Source organism: Episyrphus balteatus, chromosome 4 (assembly GCF_945859705.1).
Source record: "Episyrphus balteatus chromosome 4, idEpiBalt1.1, whole genome shotgun sequence".
NCBI lineage: Eukaryota > Metazoa > Arthropoda > Insecta > Diptera > Syrphidae > Episyrphus > Episyrphus balteatus.
In genome coordinates, this window is record NC_079137.1 from 909686 (window position 1) to 921949 (window position 12264).

Sequence of the window (12264 nt, forward strand, 5' to 3'; positions counted from 1 at the left end):
TTTGGAAGTTATGATGACAAAAATAAATGCATATACATCAGTCAATTTCATAAACCTCCTTTTGGCTTTGATGATGTAGCAGAGGAATAAATAAATTAACAAACAAAATTTCCAACCAATATAATAATAATTTCTTGCACGAAACCCTAGTGACTAACAACTCTCAACCATTCTTGTGTAATTAATTTTCAAAAATTTAAAGGACCTACAATTTACCGCCGAGCTCTTTTGGCAGTGATTCACTTTTTCATGATAATGATGTCCTGGAGGTTTTTTTAATTCCTCACAATAGGCAGTATCCTTGAATTTTTTTTAGGTGGTGGAAGCTGGGATTCAAACCCAGATCTCTCTGAAGCCACTTATCATTGCGCCTGATTTGTGATAAGGAGGAAAAGGCTGTAGGGTCAACAGCATATACAAATTGACGGTATTCGCATAGAACTCGATCTTCCATACAATTTTTAAAACCTCCAAGAATAAAATTTTCTATAAAATTTTTCTACGTTCAACCATTTTTCTTGTCATAAATCCCATTCTCAATTTGCAGAACAATTTAAAACACAATATTTAATAGGGTTCAATATTAAATCATTTTAACCTTCAGTTTTATTTAGCAAAAGGTCTTTTCTATAATTTCCATTGAATTTTGCATAATCTAAATCTAAATACTCTTGATATTTCCATTCAAAGTCCTCATGGAATTGAAGGTATTTTTCTGAATTCCTTCTTTTTCCCCTTAACTATGATCAATGAGGCTAGATCTTTAAATTGGATTATCAGCGTTTGTGTCGAAAATGGCAGCAAAAAAAACACAGTCCTTGACAGTGCAAGATTATAACTTTATTGCATTTGGGAATAGAGAAATATGGCTTTGGATGTCCTTGCCAACACAGCATGTGGCAAAAATGATATTAAAAAAAAAAACTTTCAAAGACTTTGCGTGGTTCTGACCATTTTTTTTTTTTTTTGATTTAAAATGAGATTTAAAAAGTTTTACTTTGAAAATATCAGCAAAAAAGAAAAAACAAGGTGTGTAGGTTTGTATTTTTTGTATAGTTTTTTTCTTTTTGTTTTTTCTGTTCAAAAGTGGGATGACACAAAAAATATATAAAAATCAATACCATAAAACTCAACCTATCAACCCACAAACAAATAAGTTTGAAATTGTGCGCGAGAATTGCACTAAAATCGCCAATTAATTCCTTCTGTTTGTTTGGCTTAAATTTTCTACTCAACTTGAATGGCATTTTCATTCCATTCCATTCAATCTGTCGCTCATTATGCAAAACTTGTTTAATTAAAATGTTCACCTTCGCAGTTCGTTGTAATTTCAACAAGCTTTTCACAAAACTACTAGCAACTCTGTTGTATAAAGACAAAATAGAGAGAAAGAAAGATACTCAAGATAAAACCAACTAAAAGCTTGAAACACATTTTCAAAACTCTATAACTTTCTAACTATAACTGTTAGAAGGTACTACTACTTTTGGTCGGTTTGTATCTTAAATTTGTATATACTATATGCTGAAACAAACTTCATATATGCAAAATTCACATCATAAATATTATTCACCATAACCATTGAGATATTTATACAACTACTGTGCATTTGTGTTATATAGACGAGGATGAGAGGATAGAGTTTGTTCAAATGACAAACTTTCTTTAAAAACAAAACATAACCAACAACAACTAGTAGCTGAACTCAAAAGTACGAAAATTATATTTGCATAAACTTTAATCACTTGCGTAGGATTTTAGCTGCGTAAAATTTTATCTTGAGGTGATGATGTTGAACAGCTAGTTTTGGGCTAAAATGTTGAGTTGAATCTGATGCTAAGATGCAGAATATATTCATTTCTTGCATTGTCAAGAAATTATTCTACCCAACAGCAACAAAATTAGAAGAAGAAAAAAGAAAACACTAAGAGCAGAAAAAAAACATCAGCAAAACACAAACTTGCAGAGCTTATGAACGAATAAACTGGCATGTTGTCTGTCAATTTTTAAACAGTGCTGTGTACAATATTTTCTTTCTTTATATAAAAAATATATGTAATTAAAATTTATTTTGATAAAAACTTACCCAGGAGCTTCTTTGAGATACAAACTAATTTTTCCATAAAATCATCTTTTAAAAAAGTTCACTGTTGCGTATACGTACTTTTTGTATATTTATTACAATTATATTTCAATGCATTTTTAGCATGAAAAATTACACAGAGACGACAAAACATTTTCGGTACAATTATCCTTTTAACAAAAGACACTAAGGTGTACGCGTACTTGTATTATGTTTATTTAAAGTTTATTTCAATTCATTTGGGACGTGAAAAACTACACAGGAATATGTTCGTTGACGGACAATCGTTTTTTGATTTTTAAAAGTACACCATGGCGTATACGTACTTTTTTTTGTTATAAAACAAAATTTAATTCAAAGCATTTTAAACTTCCATACAAAATTCACGTGGCGTATACGTAGGTACTTTTTTTCTATTTCGATCAAATCACTATGGCGTATACGTACTTTTTTGGGGCATAAGAAAAATAAAAAAGTTGTATAGCATACATTTTCTCAACATTACTGTTAAAGAAAATAATCTTCCTGTCTTAATTTTAATGAATTTCAATTTCCTGAATTAATTTGAAAATATCATCGCAAGGATCTTCCTCCACCATTCACATACACATACAACAACTTGTTTTGCTCTGATGTTATAAGAGAGTATATATTTTAGTGGAGGATGTGAAGTGGATGTTGCTAAACTTTAGGTAATTTTGTTTCTCATTTTTCTGTTATTTTCTTATTTTTCGTTGTTTTTTATTTTATGAATAAACAAAAATTTGAATGATGAAAGAAAATTCACAAAAAGTTTTTGTGAACATAAATAATGCGAAGAGTGAACAGGAAATATATGTACATTTGGAAAAGTGACAGACATATTTTTGAAGAAGGTTGACATCAGTGCTCTTCAATGTTGTAATTGAGTAGATGTTTGTGTAGTTTTACACAAAATTGTCTTGATTTTCTCCCCAAGCAAAAAGGAAATGTAAGTGGTGGTTATAAGTTTTTTTTTATTATAAAATATGTATGTGTAACACAAATTATGTAAATCGAAACAAGAACTTTTGAGAATCTATTAGGATACAAAGAGTAAATGAGATGCCTTTTTTAAAGGGATAATTTGTCACTATCAAAATGTATTTAATGCAGTCGTTTTTATTTACAAATTTCTGCTGGTGACTCGGTATAAGTTTTCTTGTATTCATCCATGTGAATTAGTTTTGTAATTGTCATACAGACTAAAATAACTTTTGATGTTCTATATATTGGTTGCAAGGATATCTTAGGAATAAACTCCACTTTTTGATAGTCTTTTTCCAAGTACCTATCATAAATCAAAATTCAACTTTTCAAAACTTTTAAAAACATTCTTAACGTAATGAATATTTTAAAATAAATTAAATTCAACACAAGACCATAATATCCAAATAAGTTTTTGAAAAAATAATTGAAGCTTCAATTATCCTCCATTCTGTTTCTACACCATTCAACTATAAATTATTTTGCATAAGTGTAACTACATCACAAGAGCTTTTCGGCATCATTACAATTTTAATTTCACGTTAATTTTCCAATGTTTGCATTTTAATTTTAAACAGAGTTGTCTTTCATGAACAGAAAAAAATATTAAACTTTTTTTTTTATTTTTTGCAACGGCGAAAACAACAACCAAAAAAAATATATAAAATAAATACGCAAGATTAATATACTCTCTTGTAATTAAATCAATAGTACTTATTAAACATTAAATAGCTTCGAACATCCTCTTTTCATAAATCTCTTTTTTGTAAAAAAAAATTCCGGATATACACACATATACTCATTCATTTTATTTAATATGAAAATGTATAAATAAAGCTATCAAAGTGGAAATCATTTTTTTTTTTTTGTTGCCTATTTTTACATTTCAATATAAAAATTCCAAATTCAGATTTAATGTCAAAGAGAAGTAATTAAAATAAATAAATAATTATTATGTGTGATGGTATCTTTACAGATATTGACTTATTTTTAAATTACAGTCTGATTAATATCAGATTGGAGATTATCTTTGATTAAAATTTAAAAAAAAAAACTTACTTCACATTAATAGTTTTGGTATGAAACTTATTTAAGAATTAATTAAAAGTATAGAACAAAGAACAGATAAAACCACTTAATGAGAAATAAATTTAATCTGTGAAGAGGATTTTGTAATGACATTCTGAATCAGTTAAAATTCCAGATTTTAAACATTTATTAGGTATTTTTTTGCAAGCTCCGATAAAAGCTCGTTAAAAAAAAAGTTCACTATGGTGTATACGTAATTTTTTTTGTATTTTTATGTACATTTTATTTCATTAATTTTTATTTTCATTCATTAATTTTGAACTGGGTATTATTTTCAAAATCTTAAGACTTCAACTTAAAACGTTCTTAAATATCTCTTTTTTTGTGCTTTTGCGTTTCGGTGTTTTTTCCTTCTTCCTCTCAAAAAACTATTTTTTTTTTGTTTGATTTCTGACCCTGAAAGTGCGCAAGGAAAAGAATTCGACTTAAGTTTTCATAACATTGATGTAGACACAATTCTCAGTTTCAATAAAAAACTAATGACAAAAATTAAAATTCGGAATATAATTGCTCAATAAAACCCAAATTTTGAATTACATGGCAATTCAAACCTATAACCACAACCGTAATAGGGTATCATTTAATTTTATTTTGTCGAATTATGATCTGCTTCTTAAAATGTTTTTCCTCAATTTGAGAATAAAAAAAAAAGTTAGAAAAAAACCCTCATACCCTCATCATTGACGACATTGACTGATTTAGATATTTGTCATTGAAAGGAGACTATCAAACTTGGGGAAAAAGTATACACACACAATTTAAATTAATCCCCGGCAATTTGTGAACATAAAATGTAGGTCAACCCAATTAATGAGCTTAATGATGGTCAAAATATAAACACATAAAATATACTCGCTTGACCCATCCAAAAGGATGTCAACGTTGCTTTTCCGAGACGTAATTCTACTCCACAACACACATACAAACAGATCAATTTATATCATAAATTCTACAAAACAGAAGACAAAAAAAAATGAAAATAGAAAGGACCAGAAACTGCTGTCAACATCTTAATCGTATTCCTTGTTTGCTTGCTTGCTTACTAGGATTCAACCAATCGCAATCGGTTTAACATTTCAATTCATCCTTTTGTGATTAATTGTTTTGGAACGTTTTGCACGTGAATAGCTATGCCGAAAATCCCAATCCAAATCCTGAGACTCTTGTGTGTATCTCTAAAATATTGAATGGAGAAGTCTGCTTGCTACTCCTGCTGCTTCAACTCCTCTTACTCAACATTAATTTCATTTTAGTCAAATGCGAAAATTAATGCTTCTAACTTAGAAGCATTCAGTGTTGTATTAATTCCACAAAAGAGGCCAAAGGCTAAGACCCCGCCCCCAAATAATGCTCGATCTTATCAGTAATAAATATTCAAGAGTTACACACGTTTTGTGTTGTGTGTTGTTTTGTGTATTTGGGGATGGGGGAGGTATAAAGCCAAAACCAAAAGGTATAAACAATCTAATCCTAAATATGTTTTTGCCTTCCTGTGTCGGTTTGTATACATCAGTATCCAACTGTGAGAAACACAGAAGCAAAAACAAGCCAGCAAGGAACAAGGAAAAGGAAAAGGACGACGACGACTCTTTTCCGAAAGCAAGCATATAAAGAGAGGTAGAATATTGTATCTTAATTAAGTCCAATATGTTGGATTGAATTAGATCTAATAAGAGTTAATAAATTCGGCCGACCCACGCTAAATATCCTTTTTATAGGCTTATACACGGATAATGGCTAAAATAAAGGACTATTGATTATTTTTTTATGGCTTACAAGGCGGAACAACAACAACAAATCCAAGAAACAGACAGAAGGATACAAGGTTAAGCTAAGCATTTTTGCTAGGATTCTAAAGACCTTTTGATGGATGGTTATAGAGATGAAGTTTTAATAAAGGAAATGGAAGCCATCGGGATTCATACGATAATACTCCTTGAAGCTTATTGTGTGTAGGTATCTTACCTCTCCCTATACCTTTTATATATACATATAGTTTTGAAGTGAAAGGTTCATGTTCATTTTGTGATGTTCGAACAAGAAGTATGAGTTAAGGGGAGTTATGAAAGTTGTGTTAAATATATTTTAAGGGATATTGATGGCAAGTTAAAAGAGTGCGGTTATTAAAGAAATATTATGATTACTTCCCTTAACAAGTGTGTCGGTTCACATGTGTCTTCATATTCATTTGGACATGAGTATGGGAAATAACTAAATTTTCCCTGTTCACGAATTCTAAACAAATTTATTACCGACGACGCGTGGATTTGTTTAAAAGTTTAAAAATAAATTCTTTCAAGGTTTTTGCTTTTTAAGAATACCCAGTAAATATGTTCATATTCATTTTCAATTTTATTTCTCAGCAAATGCGAAATTTTGTTTCAATGACAGTAAAATTTTTTTTTTGATAATTAGATTCTTAAGAGGTTGTCAAGATTACTCCGAAACAATTATAATAAAAAAAAACTTTAACAACTGGAAATGCAATCAGGACTAATTCTGTTAGACATGTATTGGTGCCATTTTGCTTATATATTTAATTTAAAGAAGATTGATAGCAGTTGTTCAGTTAATGTTTTTTTGTAAAAAAAAAAAAATACTCCGAAGGTTAGGATTCAAGATCTTAATTTATTTTAGTCGATTCAAATTATAAACATCTTAAAATTTTTTTTTCTTGCTTATTCAAATATTGATCGATAATTGTAAAATATTTTCGAAAATGGTAAAAAAATATGGACTCCGAAAAATGTAACAGTCCAGAAAACCCGACCATTTCCCGGATTAGATTTAATTTACAAATAGGGCATATTTATTGGCTTATGGAATGCCTTTGTTTATAACTGCTGAAGTTATTTTTCAATCATTAAACTTGACTACTCCGAATCTTTCGGATTTAAGGAAAATACAATTTTCGACAACTTTGATATCTAAATGATCAATTTCCTTACATTTTGAACTGCATTATTTTTTTTTAAGGTAAAATCACTTGAAGTTAACAAATGTTGACTCCGAAATATTTTAAAAAAGTTGAATTGGTGAAAGAGTGAAATTTAGTGATTTTGATATTATTTTTTGAAATTTGTGCCATCAACAGTAGTTTCTCACAAAGTTTAACTCAATTTCAACTCCGAAAATCTGAATCCACACTTAAAAGCATAACATGCAAAGATTTCGTCCGCTATTTTTAACTAAAAAATTATTTCAAAAACACTCCGAATTAACAATATTTATTGAAGAAATTCCGTAGTTTAATCTACAGAAATGTTGTGAGACTTTTTTTGTAAAAATATTCGAAAAGTCAATAAATTTAACTCATGAAATTTATGACATTTCAATAATAATTAAAAATAATTCCGAAATGCTGAAATTGTTTAAGAAAACAGTAAAGTTGACCTTCTTCAGTAACTTAAGAATAAACACTGATGGAAAATTTGTTTGTCCGAAAAATTCAGAATCCTAATGAGTGTTATTTTCTCCTTTTTTTTCTGTAGAAAATTGATGCACATCTTCACATTTTTACCTTCAACATTACCGCCCTTCAACTAAAAATATGTTTTTTGGGTAACCCAAGCGACTATTCCCTCTTAGATTATTTTTCATTGAAAAGGTGAATCCTTGGCTTACAAAAAAAATTAATAATCTTGCTCCAAGCTCCTTTTCCAATGGACAATTCTTCACTGTAGATCGCATTTAAGAGTCTATCTGTCTGCGTGTGTATGTTTGTGTGTCATGTGTGCTTTCTTGATTTATATGGTTTTATAACTATTTCATTTTCAGTCAACATTAACCCTCTGTCCTCCCCTCTACCCGCCAATCTTATCATCAACCATAACAAAAGAGAGACACGATTCCAAGCGAATGGGAAAATCTTTCGAATAAGAAGAAATGATAAAAGAACGTTACAAGAAAACTTCAATACCAAAATAATAATGCAACCAGCAGGAAAAAGAGATATTGCATAACTTAAAGGAGCAGGATGACGGAAATTGCTTGTGGCTCCAATGGTGCATTGAATTGTGTCCCTATGCACACACATCCCACATGTACATATAGTATTCTGGTATTCTTCAAGATTCTCTTGAAGAATGCGATATGTGATCCTAATCCTAATGATTTTATATGGTCGCAATTGTATTGTATGTGTGTGGGCTGAGCCTGAGACTTTGAATTCTTGGTGAAAAGGAATTTCTATCGAATATGCGAAGAACGCAGACTTTTTCTTACAAATTTATCAAAAGGCTTCTTAGGTTGCAATGTGTGCTGGGGGGCTTCAAGCATTGCATTATTATTGTTGATGTGCAGTGCAGTGCTGCAACAGAGTGTGAGAGAGAGAGAAGAATGATTGGAGACGTTTTTGTTAAAGAATTAATGAAAGGTCTTAAGGTTGTCAAGGGATTATAGCATCTTGGAGCCATAAAATATATTACTCGATATTGACAACAATAGAATGTGACCTTTACAATCGATTTAATTTCAATCTGGAAAGCTTTTATGTCCTTTTTGCTGTAAAATATGTTTTATTGATGAATAAATTTGAAATTCAACAGTTTATGGACTTAATTAACGTATCACTCAGTTGTCAGTTGTGGGAATAATGAACTCTTAAACTTTAACAACAAAAGACCCTTCACTCAAAATATCATGGAAATGGACAATTCTTCATCATAAAACGTACACAATCCTCTCCTCGCTGAAGGTTATCGGTTAAATATGCCTTCAAACGACAAGATATAACAATCCACAAGTCACTCCAAGCTCCATGTGTCTATAATACATATTGAAAGAACCTTGATTTGCCACCATGTGGCACTTCCTTGACCATATAAACTCCAAATTTGTATTCACAAAGAGTAAAGAGTGTTTCCTTTCCTTTCTATTTTCAAATTAAAATGTCATTTACACAGCCGCATCCTTCAATCCAACACACAACCATTAACCATCACTGATGGGTTGGCAATAGGGTATACCACCTATATTTGTCATATGTAGAAGAAGGACGAAGAAGACGACTGACTATCAACTACCAACTACAACAAAAGGAAAGCAAACCAAAACCATCATCATTGCAATGCTAAGGACGAAAATTCGAAAAATTCGAATTCAATGAAAAGCGGAAAAAGCAATGACAACGGTCGTTGAGTACCCTCACTCTGACTGACACACATGAGAAAATTATTTCCTTGATTTTCTTCCAAGAATATATCCTTTTTTTTTTTCGATGTCAAAAATATACATATATCTACTTATAGAAGGGTCAAAGGCTGTGTGTGTATGTGTGTTGGAAAGAATTTTGTGGAAAATCATTTCGAATCGGTATGCTAAGTCGGTTCTATATGGGTTTTCTGTGTGTGACTGAGTAGGTTTAGAGAATTTATATAATCAGCTGAGTGATTTTGTTAATTTTGTTTTTTTATTTGTCAGGGTCGGAGTTCGACCTTTTTGGTATTTATTTTTGTTATGAAGGACATGTGCGACTGTGGTGACCGGATGTTTTATATTAAATTTTCTCTTCAAAGTAAGATTTGAATATTTTTGGGAATTGGGATATGTTAATAAGTAACCCGTTGGACAATAATAGTCAGCATTATGAATTTCTATAAATGAACAGAAGACATTTTGAAAAAAAGTATGAAACCAAAACATTAATTGAGTTCTGTAATGAGGAAATAAGGAAAAACAAATTTGACCTAACGTCATTCGCAAAATTTATACATTTGACTCTCTCGCTAATCTTCTGTTTTTCTCAAAAAGAAAGGAACATTTTGAAATTAATTCTGTGTTTGTGTAAAAATCATCAAAGAAAAAAATCGATAAGAAAAATAAATTTTTTTTAGCAAAATGAATAACACTGTGTTGCACTATCAATATACGCGGGCAGAGACCTATCTCGTTTTGTAAAGCTAGTTGCAATGATTACGAAACGTTATTTAAAAACTCCCCAAAATCTGGAGTTAGGGGTAAAAAAGGTTTTTTTGGACATTAGCACATTGAACAAAATCTAGCTTCGTGAAATTTGGACACATTTTAGATTTCTTTACAGTTTTGGATAGACCATGAGACCTTTTCAAAAATCTATATAACATGTGGTTCTGTTTAACAACCTAGAATTTATAAGCTGACAAAACCAATAATTCCATTTTTTTCGTCATTTATTCAATTTCGACATCAATTTAAAGTATATGTTTTCAAAACAACATGCTGTTTTAAAAATTCTAAAATAATATTTATTTCGAAACCAAACGAGGTATTTTTTGGGAAAATCGGTTGAAAATTGGCTAAGAAAAAAAAGATGGTGTTCCCCAAGGAAGAAACCTCGGACCAACGGTTTTTTTTTACATTAAAACTTACATGTATTCTGATGTAAAAGCAGTTTTGATAGCTAAAAAATTCCTTTTTGAGACAACAAAAAAAATTTAAACAGTTGTGAAAATCATTTAAGCCATTTTAAACAATCCGTTTCATCTTTAGAATAGAAGAAAGCAAAACAAACAATTTCTTCCAATATTAGTTTAACTCACTGTCGCATTTGTATGTAGCACTCTATTTCCATTTTTCTCTTGCAGATTTCAAACTACAAAAATTGAACAAATTACACCGGTCAACAAGGTTTTTGCCACAAGAACCAAAATATACTTTTCTATAGGTTTTTGATGTGAATCTGAAGTCAGAAAATTTCGAGGATATGTTTTTATGTGGGGTAATTTATTTTCAATAAATTTGTAGCAGTGCCTATAAGAACTGGTTTTATTCTTATAAAAAATGTTTGAATCTTTCCCATATCTGTTTTACAGCCCGAGATATTTAAAATTTAAATAGCGGTTAAACTTTTTTTGCCACAAGAACCAAAATCTAATTTTCTAGAGGTTTTTGGGTTGCTGAACTCGAATCCGCAATCAGAAAAATTCTATAATCCTTCGTTCTTAAAATATTACCGTAATAAAATGCAAAAAAAAAAGGTTCTTTTATAACGTTTATATTTTAAGAACGGATGCTAATAGAATTTTTCTGACTTCAGATTCGAGTTCAGCAACCCAAATAGCTTTAGAAAAGTATAATTTTGTTCTTGTGGCAAAAATTCTGTGACCAGTGACTTTAACTTTAGATTAAGTTTCGTTTCTCTTTGGTTTATTAACTGAAACTTAAGATATCTCGAGTAGTAATAGAGATATCGAGAAAATTTAAACAGTTTATGAAAGAAAAATATCTCTTCTTAAAATCACCGTTCCAAATTTGTTTATAATAAACTACCCCACATAAAGATAAAACCTCGAAAACAGCCAAAATGGCGTTTTTTAGCATTTTATATGGGTAATATTTCAAAAACGGAGGCCAATCAAATTTTTCTGACTTCAGATTCGCGTTCAGCACATCAAAAACCTATAGAAAAGTATATTTTGGTCCTTGTGGCAATAAAAGTTCAATTTTGTTGACCAGTGTTATCGATCAATGCTTTTTATTGAACAACCTTCTATTCCCTCTATTCCTCGTATCGAATATTACCAATTCTTCATTAAACTTTTCCACCTGCAGCAATCCAAACCGAATTTCTTCCAATATTTCTAGATGTTTCAACCAACTATTTTACCACATGGTCACCTTGAAGACTTGTCTACATTCTAAGCTATTTTAAGTACCAATAAACTAATTTTTTTGTCTTGTTGTTTTCTAATGCATCCAACTGATGAAACACTTCAATAAGTTTCTACCTCCAATACCAGTACTAGAGACCAGCATCCCAGAAGCAAAGCAACATCACCATGACCATCTCTCTCTCTCTCATCACCATCGCCATCGTCATCTACACCACAATTGCTCTCATTTTCCACACCCGAATAAGTTATCTGTGCTCAACATGTGAAAAATTTCACATTGGATTTTCGTATTAACAGTGAAACCGCTTACGTCCGAATGAACTTAAAACATAGAAACACATTCCCATCCAGTAGCATCAGAAGAGCAAGCCAGATTCACATCCGTTTTTGAACGAACGTTTTTCCGTTTTATCTGCCCTTCTGTCCGCCACCACCGACCGTTCGTCGTCCAGTCCTTTCGTTCATATCGTTCGTTTATTCGTCGTAGTCGTCCTT

At 30.7% G+C, this 12264-nt stretch overlaps 1 protein-coding gene across 1 annotated transcript in view; it reads right to left on the reverse strand.

The window, feature by feature from the left end:
• Window positions 1-12264, reverse strand: part of LOC129919984 (limbic system-associated membrane protein-like) — a 190483-nt gene that overhangs the window by 132380 nt on the left and 45839 nt on the right. The gene's annotated exons all lie outside the window — the stretch shown is intronic.